General features: G+C 39.4%; 1 protein-coding gene and 1 pseudogene across 14 annotated transcripts in view; one reads left to right on the top strand and one right to left on the bottom strand.

The window, feature by feature from the left end:
- The window catches only part of TPK1 (thiamin pyrophosphokinase 1), a 349,214-nt gene that overhangs the window by 226,044 nt on the left and 108,401 nt on the right, over positions 1 to 14,769 (top strand). The window lies entirely within an intron of this gene.
- Positions 6,124 to 6,712, bottom strand: LOC125931050 (small nuclear ribonucleoprotein-associated protein N-like; annotated as a pseudogene).

Here is a 14,769-nt window from a genome sequence, read left to right as displayed (position 1 = left end):
AACTGTGAAGCGATTTGAGTGTTACCAGCAGGGAAATGAAATGAGCCTCTGGGAGGAAGATTGGCACGAGTGAAAGTTTCTATATAAAGGGCTTTGTACAGCTCCAGCAGGGTTGTATTACTTCTTATCCCGTTAAGGCTTTTTTCCCCCTGAATTTGGGAGCATTTTGATCTCCTTTGTTCCAAAAGTGATCAAAACTGAAAGTGAAGAAAAAGTGGGAAACATATCCAAATAAAGTTCAGCTAGGAGGGCTGGGATTTGAGGGGACTTATTTAAATTGCACATTCATCCTGGATCTTACGAAGGTCTTCCATAGAATGGTGTAAGGTCCCTTGCCCTCTTACACAAACGCACGCACGTGTGCGCACGCACACACACACACACACACACACACACACACACACACTGCATGTAACATCCATGTGCATGCATACACACATCAAAAATCTCAGCACTTGTAAACCTGTCTTACTGAGAGGAAGGAAAGTAAGTATTCTGTCTCTCGGGTCAACTGACCAGGATTTCTTTTCTATTTGTTTTTCCTCCCTCCCTCCCTCCCTCCCTCCCTCCCTCCCTCTGTCTCTCTCTGTCTCTCTCTCTCTCTCCCCCTCCCCCTCTCTCCCCTCCTCCTTCCCTCCCTCTCCTTTTGAAAAACCCTGTCCTATATAAACCTTTGTCTTTTAAAAGCTCCACTTAGTTGTTCATAACTTTGTCATGACCAGAATTACATTTGACTTAGATGCATATGGAATGGTTTAAGTGATATATATAAAAATGCATCAGAGTTAGGAACCAAGTTAGCAAAGCAGAGTGTAACCTACGATGATCTATAGACTGAGAGGGTTAAACTTAACAGAGAATAAGACTAAAGATGGCCCAATCCCATATTGCCTTCTGAAGCAGACTGAGAGACTACTAATGTGATACCTAGTAGTTTAGGATAACCTAAGTGTCGAAGACATACTGACGGTTACTATACCACTGAAATCTCTTGGGAGCCATGTGTGACTCATAAAATAGCCTCTGATCCTGAAAGTTTGGAAAATTATATTTTAATATCTATAGGGGAGTCTGGATGGCTCTAGTCAGTTAAGAGTCCGATTTTGGCTCAGGTCATGATCTCATGGTTTGTGGGTTCGAGCCCCACATCAGGCTCGACAGCTTGGAGCCTAGAGCCTGCTTTGGGTTCTTTGCCTCCCTCTCTCTCCCCCCCCCCAAAAATAAGCAAAACATTAAAAAAATAAAATCTATCTGTAGAGTTATACAGCCCTTTACATTTATGAAATACTGTCTTCATGCTCTTACTTGACTCTCCAGCAGTCCTTGTAAGCAGAACGCTCACATTCATTGTTTCTGCTTCTCAGATGAGGAAACTACGCATAGAACAATATTGAGTTCTGTGGTACATCCGTGAATAGTCTAGGAATTTTCTGAATCCTACTTGTGGGCCATTTGCTTTAGAGCTTTCTGTTAGAATCCGTGCCTACTCCCTGAATGTCATTGAATCCATATTGAGGTCTCCAAAAGAATGAAGGAGAAGTAACCATCCTCAAGCATTTTCTGTGTATCGAGAGTGGCTCACTGAGGAATATGCACTGAAATCACCTGCATAGCTTTATTTTTCTCCTCAGTCAACTTTTTTTTTATTATGGAAATAGTCCTATTTACAGAGAATTTGAAAGACTAGTATGATGAACATATTCCAACTATTTTTAAATTTTTAAGCATCTTAGCATGTATACTCTGTGTATAGACTCTTTTCTTTTTTTCTTTTGGTAACCATTTGAAAGTAAGTTGCAAATGTCCTATCACATTATGGTAAATACTTCAGCATGGGGGATGATTTTTAGAAACCAGGATCTAGGTCATACGTGTGCCCATTGCTGCTGTGGTTAGACTTTTTCAGTGAACAGAACTAGAACAACAAAAAGGGGGCACCTGGATAGCTCAGTTGGTTAAGTATCAGCCCTTGATTTCAGCTCAGGTCATGATCTCCCAGTTCGTGGGTTTGAGCCCCGCATCAGGCTCTGCACTGACAGTGTGGAACTTACTTGGGATCCTCTGTCTCTGCCCCTCCCGTCTCGTGTCCTTTCTCTCTCTCAAAATAAAAAATACACATTAAAAAAAAAAACACAAAAAGGTATGTGTATGTGTGTATAGTATAAATCACGAGGTCACTTTGATATTTTGAATTCAGTTTTAACACATAGTTTTTAAACTGCTTTTACTTTATATTTTTATTTCTTTAATCCCCTCATAATCCTGGCTTGAAATGTCATGCTTGTATTATACTATGATATATAGTAGCTAGTTTCAAATTTATAGTTCCCGCATTACTATTAATAGTGAACCTAGTGAGCGAAATTTAAGATTTCTTTGTAGGTCTGTCTTTAAATTATATCCCAGTCAGAGCACTGTATCTAAAATTTCTCACTTTAAACATTAAATATTTTTCTTCCTGTGGTTATGCTACTAATTTAATATACTCTTAGGCTCATTTGTTATAGTTTATTTGAAGTTATAAGACTTTATCTTTTAATTATTTAAATATTTTACAACAGTTACGTAATCCAAAGGCAAAGCTTGATAAAAAGATAACCTCAGGAGAGGACTTGTGTTTATTCCAGTCTCCCTCACCACCACTACCCTCCTTCAGAATCTTCTAGATTCTTGCAAAAAAAAAAAAAAAAAAAAAAGGCAAAACAAGGCAGATCTGTACACATTTTCTCACTTCCCCCTTTTTATATGAAATTTGGCATAGTGTATACATCTGTCTCAATCTCCTTTTTTCACCTAATAATATATTTTGAAAACCACCATATTCAGCAATAGAAATCATCCTCATACCTTTATTATGACTGGTTAGTACAATATTGTGTGGATGTATCTAAATGTACCATCATTTATCCATGTGCAGCTTTTTGAAAGAACATACTAGAAGTTCAGACAAGGTAGTTCTTTGAGTTGTGATTATGTATATTTAGGGAGTGTTCCTCAGGTGATTCCCACTTGAGACCTATTTTGTTCTCAAAACACCTTATGAGGTGGAGACAATATGACCCAATTTTCAAGATGAAAAAACTGGGTCTTAAAAAGATGAACTGACTTCCAAGGGTTATTCCACTCCTTAACAGAAAAGCCACATTCCAAATCTGTGTCAGATTGACCCTTGAGTTTTCTTCACTCCATGACCATTTCCAGTTACATGATTCGTGACCTTGACACGATGCCATTCGGTGTAGAAGAAACAATTTATGGATAAACTCATTAAACATAACCTATAAATACCACATCACTCTTTATAACCGAGTAATAGGCTTCACTGCCGACTTTTGTCGAGTGTATGTGTTTTTAAATAAAAATGAATGGACACAATCAGTTTTCTTATCAAAGAAGAAGAAGAATATTCTATCATAGCTGAGGTAGTAATGATAATGAATCAGAGTCTTTTCTTTTTGGAAAAAGTCCTGTTGATAGAGGGGCCTCAAAATTGATTAATTACATACACGTTGGCCTTTCCAATTGTCTGATGATAGGAAGCCAATTTCACTCCTAACCAGAAGCCCTCAAGGTAAAAGGCACAGAGTATGGAACATTGGTCTTATTTTATCAGGGAAGGTTAATGTACAAAAATGCCGCTCAGGGGAAGGATTTATTTTCTCCTGGGTGAAGCTAGGCTGTTAAGAAGTGGGCACTCTTTGAAATTTTGATAATAGTAATTGAAAAGCTATGAATAGAGCTTAATATTTTTTTCTGAGTATATTTCACACCATAAAATATTTCCCAGAGCAGAGTAAGCCTTACGAAAAATAAAAGGACTTGGATGAGTTTTTTTCATACATTCATTTGACCAGCATATTATTAAAGACTTATTTGTATCTGGTATTAACAAATTGCTAGACTGAGGAGGAATAAGTTACTCTCAAAGAGTTACTCAGTATCATCCCTAAATAGATGATGATTTCACAATAAAATAAAGTTCCAGATATATCTACAGAACATCATGGAAGCCTAGAGAAGCAGAACATATCATGCCATAGACCGGTCTTACGTACAGCTAGTATCATGCAGGGATGAGATGCACCCAGGCACTTGGCTTGCACGTGGCCTGCTCTGTACTCTTGTTAATTGCTACTCTGCTGTCCGTGAGAAAAACAATTTGAGGCTGTTTTCAGTGATAGAAACCTAGACGGATAGGCCATAGATGCAACTCCATAGGCAGACCTTATGTTCTGTTCATGGCACTTACCTCTTAGATGCAAGTATTCCTGCCCTTGTAAACACCAATTCATTGCAGCCACGTTCATAACAGATCTTTAAATAGTGTTAAATATGGCCCCAACATTATTAGCAGCAACACTTAATCCTGCATACCATCCAGTAGGCTGCCGTAAAGAATTTCATTTCTAAAACCAAATAGTGCATAATTCTTTAAATCCGCCTTATCTTTAACACACACTTCATTTAAAACAATTTTATGAACCAAATTCTAACTTACTACTTAGCATAAAAATGTTGATGTGCAACATTAAAAAAAATTAATGCTACAAATCTTGTCCTCTCTTCCTTTTATCTACAATGCCTTTTACATGAAAAAATGCATTTATGTCTAAAATAGAAGTTTATTACAACAAGGCTCTTTGAGACAGGAGTTGTACTCAAAGGAAACATTCAGAATCATTACAAAGGGAACTAGAAAGAGACCGTATATCAGAGTTAATTATAGGATAGATATTTAATGAGCAAACGTATGCAGAAGCAACGTGGTGTCTATTATCCTGTGCTTCGTCAGGTCTGAAATTTTCAAATTACTCAACGAGTACATAGGTGTCGTAGGGCTTCTGGCTCTGTGTGGGAGGCTAGGTCCTAACTGTGGTGTTTACTGGCCGCGGCTCCTGGGAATGCTGAGTGAGTCTCAGTTTCTCCATGTGCAACTGGAATGATAATGCACGTACGTTTCATGAAAGTTACAGCGTTCAAGGCCATGTATATGAAAGCTGGTTTGGTTTGGTTTGGTTTGGTTTGGTTTGGTTTCTTTCCTTTTGGGCTTCAACTGGAAAGGGCTGAATTAATCACACATTATTGGCACATTGTCATCCTTGGTCACTTTGTTTCACCATTTGGTTAGGATTTGTTGATTCAAATCCAGTTCCCCTCTAGGATTCCCTTTCCATCACATAAGGAACTATTCCTAATACATAATTTATCTTTTTGTTTGTATATCCTTTGCAAATTGTGTATTGTTTTCATGGACACTAAAAATATTTTTGTACACATCTGTAAAAGAAAAGGACTCCTAAAAACCATAATTACAATCCCGTTTTCACACCCCATAGAAGTTAAAAATAATTACTTAATGTGATAAGGTGTTTCCATTTCCTCCATTGTTGTAAGAGGTCTTTACCATTTGCCGTGTGATCCGAGATCCAAACAAGGTCTGTACATTGCAATGGATTTTTTTTGTCATTCTTTTAAAAAGTAGGTCCCCTTGTCTGTCGCTGTCTCCATTTCTCTTTTTCTTCTCCTTCCTCTTTTTCTTCCCCTCCTCAGTATTTTCTCTGAAGAAACTTTGTCATTTGTTCTATGGAATTTTCACATTCTGGGCTCATTGCGTGGCTTGGTGTCATTAAATGCTTTCTATTTTTGTTATTTTTAGTTAGTTCTAGAGCTATGATCAGAAACAACGCAAAACCTGAGGGGAGACTTCTGAAAAAGGGGACATTACATGACATTGGCTTGGTCTTTATTGTGACGTCGTCATCATGCGCCTCCATGACCTTATTAGTGGCTGCTCAATGGTCATCCTAAACTATTCTGCCATTATTACTTCATTATTGCCTGAAATACCTCTATAAAGAGAAGCTTCCCTCAGACCAGCTACTAAGTTATCCTGCGGAATAGTCTGTAAAGGAAAGCAGGATATGCACTTAATTCTTTTTTCTCTTATCTACTATGTTTCAAAATAAGGAATTGATTCCCTAACATTCTTTTTTTTTATTGTTATATGCATTTATTGGCTAATATTAATGCAGTTTGAGGGAACAAATGCTCACAAACACTCTACACAGTTTCACAAGATACATTGCAGAGAAAAAAAGCGATTTAAGAAGGATTGATAGTATGCTAGAGTCTTGGTGGCTGCATTCCGGGAGGATGTTGAACCACTAATTCCTGGCAGAGGGGGTCTCGTTCCTGGAGGGGGCATGCCTATTGGTGTCCCTCAAGCAGGGGGAAGCCCAGCTGGTGGGCCCACGGGTGGTCTTATACCAGGTGAAGGAGCCATAATGCCTGGAGGTGGTGTTGCTCGGCCCGCAGGAGTGGGTGGGGGGAAGTCACTCATTACCTGTTGGGATGGCCCCCGGCCCCTCAGACAGTGTCTGCTCATCCAGTAGGAGTCTGGGGGATTGGAACACCAGTCACACTCCTCTGCCCGCTGCCCTGCTGACCCCAGGGCCTCCTGCAGCTCCAGCAAGTGGGATGCCACGATGCCCGTGTCTCCGGGGAGTCGTGGAAGCCAAGTTTTTCCCATGTAGCCACACCAGACCCCAAACTCCCTTTCTTCACTCTATGGCTGCTTGGCAATCTTTAGCTCAGATCTTCCCGAATTCATCTGCGTCACAAAGATATGCTTGTCAAAAGCCTTAAGGTTGCCAGTGAAAATTTGGCCATCTTGCAGGACCCGTCTCATTCTGTCGTCCGTGTGCCACGGCATCTTGCGGCTCTTTTCCCACAGTCGTGGCTGCTCTTCCACCAAATGCAAGGTCCGCGGTAAGGTTCGAGGGTCTTGAAGACCTGAGGAAGGGCTGCAGATCAAGGTTTGATGCAGGTTCTCCTGCAAACAATGCGAGCTTGGGGAGGACGCTGCAAAGAGCATATGGAGCCTGGGGGTTCCCTTGGAAATCAGCCCCCCTGGCTGTTCCAGCCCTGCTTGAACTGCCTCTTGGTGTCTCAGCTAAAAATGCCTGGCTCGGTTCTGGCTGAAAATCCACCACGGGACCTTAACGCTGCTGAAATCGCCTTGGGTACAGCTGATGCTCGGGGTTGTTCAGTGATCTGTCTTTCTAGGTTTGATGTGGACTTCCCCCTGTGGGAGGCACCGCACCACAGTCCCTCTCGGTGTTAGCGGTCCTGGCTTGCCCCATCCCCCTGCCCGCTGCTCTGGGGACACACCGTCAAGGCGTCTCCCGCGGCCACCCTGCTGATTCCCCAGCGTCTTCAACACTGATAGGCTAGTCTTCTTTGAGCTGGTGGATTTTAGCATATGTGATATGCACAATCGGTCCATTCTAGTTCTTATCCTTATTGCTACTCAAAGTGTGCTACCTTTGGCCAGCGGGAACATATTCAGTTTGGCGCCTGAATGAATCCTTTTGACACAAACCCGCCAGTCTGATAACTGTCTTGCTTTTCTGTCTCTATAGTATGTTCCTGGCTCATCTTGTACATTTCCCGGCTGAGTCCTGGAATTTCTCCGAGGGGCCCTTTTATTAAGAAAGAATAGTTAGAGACCATAATCTGGGCGTTAAAGGGAACGCTTGTAGCTGCTAAATTGATTGACTTGACAAAGCTAGGGTAACATGAGGTCCTACTTATACTTGCTTTCAGACTCAGGACAACAGGGAAATACTCTTTTGATGAGCAGAGTTTTAAAATTTTGATGAAGTCCACTTTATCCATCCTTTAGGTTATGGATCCTGCTTTTGGTGCTTTGTCTGAGAAATCTTATCCAGCGCAAGGTTACAGGAGTTTCCTTTTATGTTTTCTCTTAGAAGTTCTGTAGTTTTAGGTTTTACATTAGAACTGTGATCCATTTTGAGTTATTTTTTGTATACCATGTGAGGTATGGATTGACATTCCTTTATTTGTATTTAGGTATCTAGTTTTCCAGCACCATTTGTCGTAAAGACTATTCTGTCCCCACTGTATTGCCTTTGTAGCTTTGTCAAAAAACAGCTATCTGTGTACATGTGGATCTGTTTCTGGTCTCTCTGATGTACTCCATTGATGTTTCATTTTGTCTGTAAGCCGGGACTACAGTGATGCGATGCAGTACAGCGAATAATTGTTTTTTACCTGCCTTTTTGTATTTTTGCCGGTGTATCTTCGGTTAGAGCCCTAGAATCATGATCACTGGCTCTAAGCGTCTGACATGTTTCAAGTTCTCCACGATAGGGTTGTGCACTGCGGTGGTAAGAGTGCCTGTTTCTTCTCAGCCTTGCCTGTCTATAAAGGGGCATCCCAGTGGCTCAGTCGGTTACACGTCCCACTTGGGCTCAGGTCATGGGTTCTCCCGGTTCATGGGTTCGAGCCCCGCGTCAGGCTCTGTGCTGATCTCTCAGAGCCTGGAGCCTGCTTCGGATTCTGTGTTTCTCTCTCTCTCTGCCCCTTCCCCGCTCACGTTCTTTCTCTCTCTCTCTCTCTCACAAATAAATAAACATTAAAAAAAAAATCCCAAAATAGTTTTGGTTTACATTTTTCTTGTTATCAGTGAGATTGAGCATATTCTTATATTTTTAAATTCTTTTTCTCTGGACTGTCCATTTTTCTCTAAAGTTATTGGCCTAATTTTTTTCTGTTACTGTTAGACCCTCTCTCTATGTATTAGTGGTATTTCCCCTTTGTCTATAATGTCAGTTGCATATGCTCTTCTCAGTTTTTCTTCTTCTTTTCTGATTTTGGGTTGTGTGTATATGTACTTTACGTAAATGACCTTTTTTTTTTTTTACCTTATTACCTTTGTAGATAATTATATATTTTTAGTAACAGACTTTTTAAAATTTTTTTTTTATATTTTATTTATTTTGATAGAGACAGAGCACAAGTGGGGGAGGGGCGGAGAGAGAGGGAGACACAGAATCCGAAGCAGGCTCTAGGCTCCGAGCTGTCAGCACAGAGCCCGACCTGGGGCTCAAACACACAAATTGCGACATCATGACTTGAGCCGAGGTCGGACGCTCAACCGACTGAGCCACCCAGGCACCCCGTAACAGACTGACTTTTAAAAATAGTTTTAGACTTACAGATTAGAGTGATTAAGTGAATAGTACAAAGAATTTGCATATATGTCTCCTTATCCCACACACATAGTTCTCCTTATTATTACTAATCTATTGTATGGTGCATTTATTATACTTAATACTGACTTACTGTTAACGAAAGTCCATAGTTTGTTCATAGGTCCTTACTTTTTAACTTGATGTCCTTTTTCTATTCCAGAATCCCACTGAGGATCCCATGTAACATTTTAGATATTATGTCTCCTTAAGTTTCTCTTGATTGTGACGTTTTTATCAGACATTCCTTGTTTTTGTTGACCTTGGCAGTTTTGAGGAGTCCTGGTCAGACATAATGTAGGATGCTCTGTATAGAATGCATCTGATGTTTTTCTCATGATTAGACTGGGTCCATATGTTTTAGAGAGGAAGAGTTAAAGTACTATTTTTATCACATTAGCCCAAAGGTACATACAAGCAGTATGACTTACCGCTATTTTTGCTAACCTTGATCACCTAGCTAAAAGCAGTGTGTGTCAGCCTTTTCCACTTTGAAGTTGCCCTGCCTTTCCCACCCATACCCCTTCCATATTTACTCTGGAAGGAAATCAATATGTGCAGCTTGCACTTAAGGGGTGGGGACAGTTATACTGCCACTCCATTAGGGTAGTTAACATAATTTATTTGGAATTTTTGTGTATGGAATTTCTCTCTTTTTCCCCCATTTAAAAATGTATTCAATAATTTATTTTTCTCAGGCTAATGAATATTTTTTCTGTATATTGATTTGTATTCTAATAGTATTTCATTTATTTGGTTTTTCAAGCTCTTTCAGTTTTGGCTGTTGGGAACTCTTTCACTTGGGTCCTGTGCCCCTTTGAATTAGCCCCCAAAATTGTGTGTGTCCATCTGTCCCATACATGCATGCATGTGTAGATTTTCTTCATACTACAAGATGCTATAGGCTCATCCTGTATATTTCCTGCCCTAGTTCTAGAATCATCCATTTCTCTTTAGAGTTCTGTTTCCTTTTGTTAGGGAATGGTATTAGAAACCAAATTCTGGATGCTAGGTGTGCTTATTACTACTGGGGTGTCATTTCTCTACATCCTCTCAGCCAGGAAATATAGGTGTGTATATGAACCTATGTATATACCTGCATTTATACATATTTTACATATTTATATATGCATCTGTATGAAATTAAACATGAGTTTTTGCTGATGTTTCCAACCCGAATCCATTACTGCAGGGATCATTCTAGCTTATTCCCCTTGCTTGCCTGTAATCCCCCACTCCATCACTGAGGAACCTGGATCTCACCCTCTACCATTTATTTAATTCTTTAACTTCAGTATACATGGATAGCACTATTAGAACTGTTAACTTGCACACCTATAGGAAACTTTTATCAACCAAAGTACAGTGCTCACGTAGTTCCTTTGCCTATACTCTTAGAGACCATTCATTTCCAAAGCTAGGTAGGTCAGCACCTTTTTTTCCTTCTGCCTTCATTGAGATTGTTCCTTATATTTGTAGTACAGTGAGGTTCTCCTATCACACCCTGCAGTTTTCCCCAAGATCCCCTGAACCTCCTAAGTGGTTCTTTAAGTTTGCATACAATAAAGTTCATTCTTTGTCTTCTTGGTATCGTTCTGTAGGTTATGACAAACTCATACTGTCACGCGTCCACCGTGACAGTGTCTTGCAGTATAGGTTCATCCTGCTATTAGTCCCCTGGGTTTCCGCTAATCACTGACCCTCACCTTTCCTCACACCCTTGGGAACCACTCATTTTTTACTCTTGCTAAAGTTTTGTCTTTTCTCAAATGTCATATAATGGAAATCATTACAGCCTGTAGTTTTTCACACTGGCTTGTTTTGCTTAGCAGTGTGCATTTTCTCCATGTCTTTTCTGATTACCTTTTTACTCAGCAAGATCTTTCAGTAAGATCTTTCTGTGCTGCTGTATATACATCTGTCCTTTTTAGGTTTTTCATAGCATTGTATGTTGGACATCTAGTATATTTGCCCATCCACTCTGAATACCGGGCACCAAATTGCTTCCAAACCTTGAATCACCCCCTCCGATCCCACCCAGCTCCACCCCTGCTAATAATGTAAGGAACCCCCGTCATATATACCTTTATGGACTTGAGTGAGCTTTTCTTTGACACATATATAGCTAGAAAAGGATTGCTAGATCATAGGGTATATGTTTACTTTATTTAACCGGTTCCAGATTGCCCTCTAGAATGCTTTTACCAAACCAGCAGTATGTGGGGGTTTTTTAAATTTTTACTGTGTTTTAAAAATTATCCCCATATCCCCACCAACACTTCACATTATCCAAACTTCTGGATATAAAGTATATAAGAATCAGGTGATATCTTGGTATGTTCATTTGTATTTCTGTCATTACTAATGAGTCTTAGCATCTCTTCATATGCTTGTTATTTTTTTTACATTAGGAGTGTTTATATATATATATATTTTTATTTTGTTTTGTTTTCATTTAATTCCAGTACAGTTACCATAAAGTGTTATATTAGTTTCAGGTGTATAGTATACTGATTCACCACTCATTGCTCATCACGACAAGCATGCTCGCTCCTTAATCCCGCTTGTTAGTGTTAACTCATTTTTTCTGTTGGGGATAGTGTCAAATTTTTATTGCTATGTTTCTTATATATTTTAAAGATGAATCCGCTGTCAACTCTGAACATTACAGAATGTCTTTTCTCATCACATCATCTATTAGCTTTGTTCATGATACCCTTTGTTGAATAGAATAATCAGTTTAGTCTTGGGCTTGGTGGATGGTGGTACCATTTACTGACACACTGAAAGTGGGGAGGGGAAGAGGATGGGCTGTGGGTAGGAACTAGGGTTGATTCAGCTGTGTTAAGTCAGAGATGGCCATTGAAACTTCACCTAGGGATCTTGAGTGGCAGTTGAATGTCTGAGTCTGGAGTGAACATGAGATTTTGTTAGTCTTAATATTTTATGTTGTTTTCGTTATTCCTTGAAGATTTTTCTTTATTTTTTTAAGACTTGGAGCTGTGTTGTTTAAAGTTATGGATAAAATCTTTGGTTAAGAAATTGAATTTGAAGGTACTTTTATTTGTATCCTAATAGTAATTTTTGCTACATATGGAATTTTGACCATAATTTTATTTTTTTCTAATGCCAAATATTTCATCTGTGTAGAGTTGTTGTACAGTTCCAGCCCTACTCACCCTCTGCCCCTCTAACTCTCCTGGCATGATTGAAGGGCTCTCTGGGTGTATTTCATAGAACATTTACTATTCACCGTATAAATGATTTTTCCTCCATTTCACATTGAAGTCATAAGAAATAACTCAGGGTGACTCTCATCTTCAAATTGAATATGAAAATAGTTTTTAAGCAAACCTATAATATGTTCATGGGATTTAGTTATCAGGTACTGACTATTATAATTTCAAGACCATCTTCCATGAGAAAAAAAAAATGTCCATCTGCAAATGTGCATATTTTTAAACATGGAAACAGTTTTTACCTCAGGATTATTATTTTTAAAAGCAAAACCTTAATTATTAAATGCCTTTTTTAAATGGAAACAAGACCCTTTATAGTTCTTGTCAGAAGTTTATCTGTGGCAACTTCTGAGCTTGCAAATAATAGAAAAAATATTTGAGTCAAACAATAATATAATGTACTTTTTCTTATCTTTTTTTTAAGGCTCACTCATAATGATTATTTTTTGTAACAGCACTTGCACATCCATGCTTTTTTTTTTTTTTAATGTTCATTCATTTTTGAAAGAGAGAGAGACAGAGTGTGAACAGGGGAGGGGCAAAGAGTAAGAGAGACACAGAATCCAAAGCAGGCTCCAGGTTCCAAACTGTCAGCACAGAGCCCAATGTGGGGCTCGAACCCATGAGCTGTGAGATCGTGACCTGAGCCGAAGTCAGATGCTTAACTGACTGAGCCACTCAGGTGCCTGCCCCAGTCATAATGATTATTAATTCTAGATTCCTTCAGACAGTTGTGTAACAGGATTGATTTATTTTTTATTTTCATCAACTAAAAGTGATTTCTAGTATACACGGTTGTATATCTGTCATTTATCTTTTTATAAACTATAACCAATTCATTATCACATATACATGTATTTTAAGAAAAACTAATCATTTTGGTTGTTGCAAATAATATCTAAGAACCTAATTAGGGGATACAGTTATTAACATAAATCCATGGTTTTATACCTTAAAATACATTCACAGTGTACTTTTTATTATTTAGGAGGAAACTATATTATCTTAGCTATTTTTATAGGGATGACATTTCTTTCAAAAGGGGATGTGTCACCATCCTTGAGAAGCCAAAACAAAGAAAATCTTTCTTTTAGGCATGAAAAAAAAAAGCCTCATATTGCTGAGCTGAGCGCTCATAAAAATGACTAATGATACTTCTAGGCGTCATTCATCAGACTTAGGTTTTAGAGAGAAAAAAAATCTCATTATCCACTCCATATTCATTTAAGTTTTAAGTGCTTAGAAGACTTGTCATAACCTGGACTTAAGGTCTGCAGTGGTAAATCTGGACACCGCTCCATTCCAGCAGCAGCTCCGGGCGCCCCCGGATCCAGCGCCCCCACGTGCGGGAGCTTTCTCTTCCCTTCTGCCCTGGTTCTTGCATGTCGCCGCCCCATCACTCCTCACTTTATAATGTTGTTAGCATTTCTAAAACCAGATTAATCTAAAAGCTTCCCATTCGGTCAGAAATACCAGAAGAACATATTGGGCACTTGGGCACGTTGTATTTGCATTAACAAGTTTAATCACGATGGGCAAGGGAAGAGCACTTTATTATATTCAAACGGGCCTGGGGAACGAGATTTCTGTGAGGTCATAAAACATGATATTGGCCTTAATATCGTGCTCTTTCTGCTCTGCCCAGCGCTTTCTCCATCTGCCACACCATGCTGACTTCTCACAGAGCAGAGTTACTCTGATTTTTTTAATTGATTTTATTTTAGTCTGTAAGTTTGGGTTGGGAGAGAAAGGACTGGAAATATTATTTATTCATTAGTATCTGAGAAGTGGAAGGTTAAAATGGGCTACTTTGGTTTAAAAGCATATGTATCCTATATATCGTTCTTGCACTTGCAAAAGTACAGTATTTATGCTAACGTTTCGATACCAACCTTCCTCATTTGAGGAAGTGGTATCTATCCTTTCAGAATGCATTTTTCCCTGAGTTACTTAAAGAATAGAATGAGGTTGTTTGTTAATACTCAGCGCTACTGAGACATCAACCTTCAGCTCTCAGAAGAAGGACATAAAGAGAAGCAATTTTAATGGGAAGAAAACTGCCTGGTTTCAAAAACTTTTTTTTTAATGTTTATGTATTTTGAAAGGTGGGGAGGGGACAGAGAGAAAGAAGAAGAGAAGGGCAGAAAAAGAGAGAGGGAGAGGGAGAGAATCTCAAGCAGGCTCCACGCTGTCAGCGCATTGCCCAACACACGGCTCGATCCCACCAACTCATGAGATCATGACCTGAGCCGAAATCAAGAGTCAGATGCTTAACCGACCGAACCACCCAGGCGTCCCCAAAACTCCTTTTATGCTGTCTCTTGTTAAGTTCTCTCTTAAGGAAAAGAGAGAAAGTTGGGTGAGAGGGTTCCTACAGAATGAGTTCTAATTTATCTCTACGGCATACACATGGCAGCCTAGCTCCTGTTACTTCAATGGCCAATGTTGCCAAAAATTGAACAGTCCATTTCTTAAGT

This window comes from Panthera uncia, chromosome A2 (assembly GCF_023721935.1).
Source record: "Panthera uncia isolate 11264 chromosome A2, Puncia_PCG_1.0, whole genome shotgun sequence".
NCBI lineage: Eukaryota > Metazoa > Chordata > Mammalia > Carnivora > Felidae > Panthera > Panthera uncia.
Note: the sequence above shows the minus strand (reverse complement) of the source record. Positions and strands in the feature narration are given on the sequence as shown.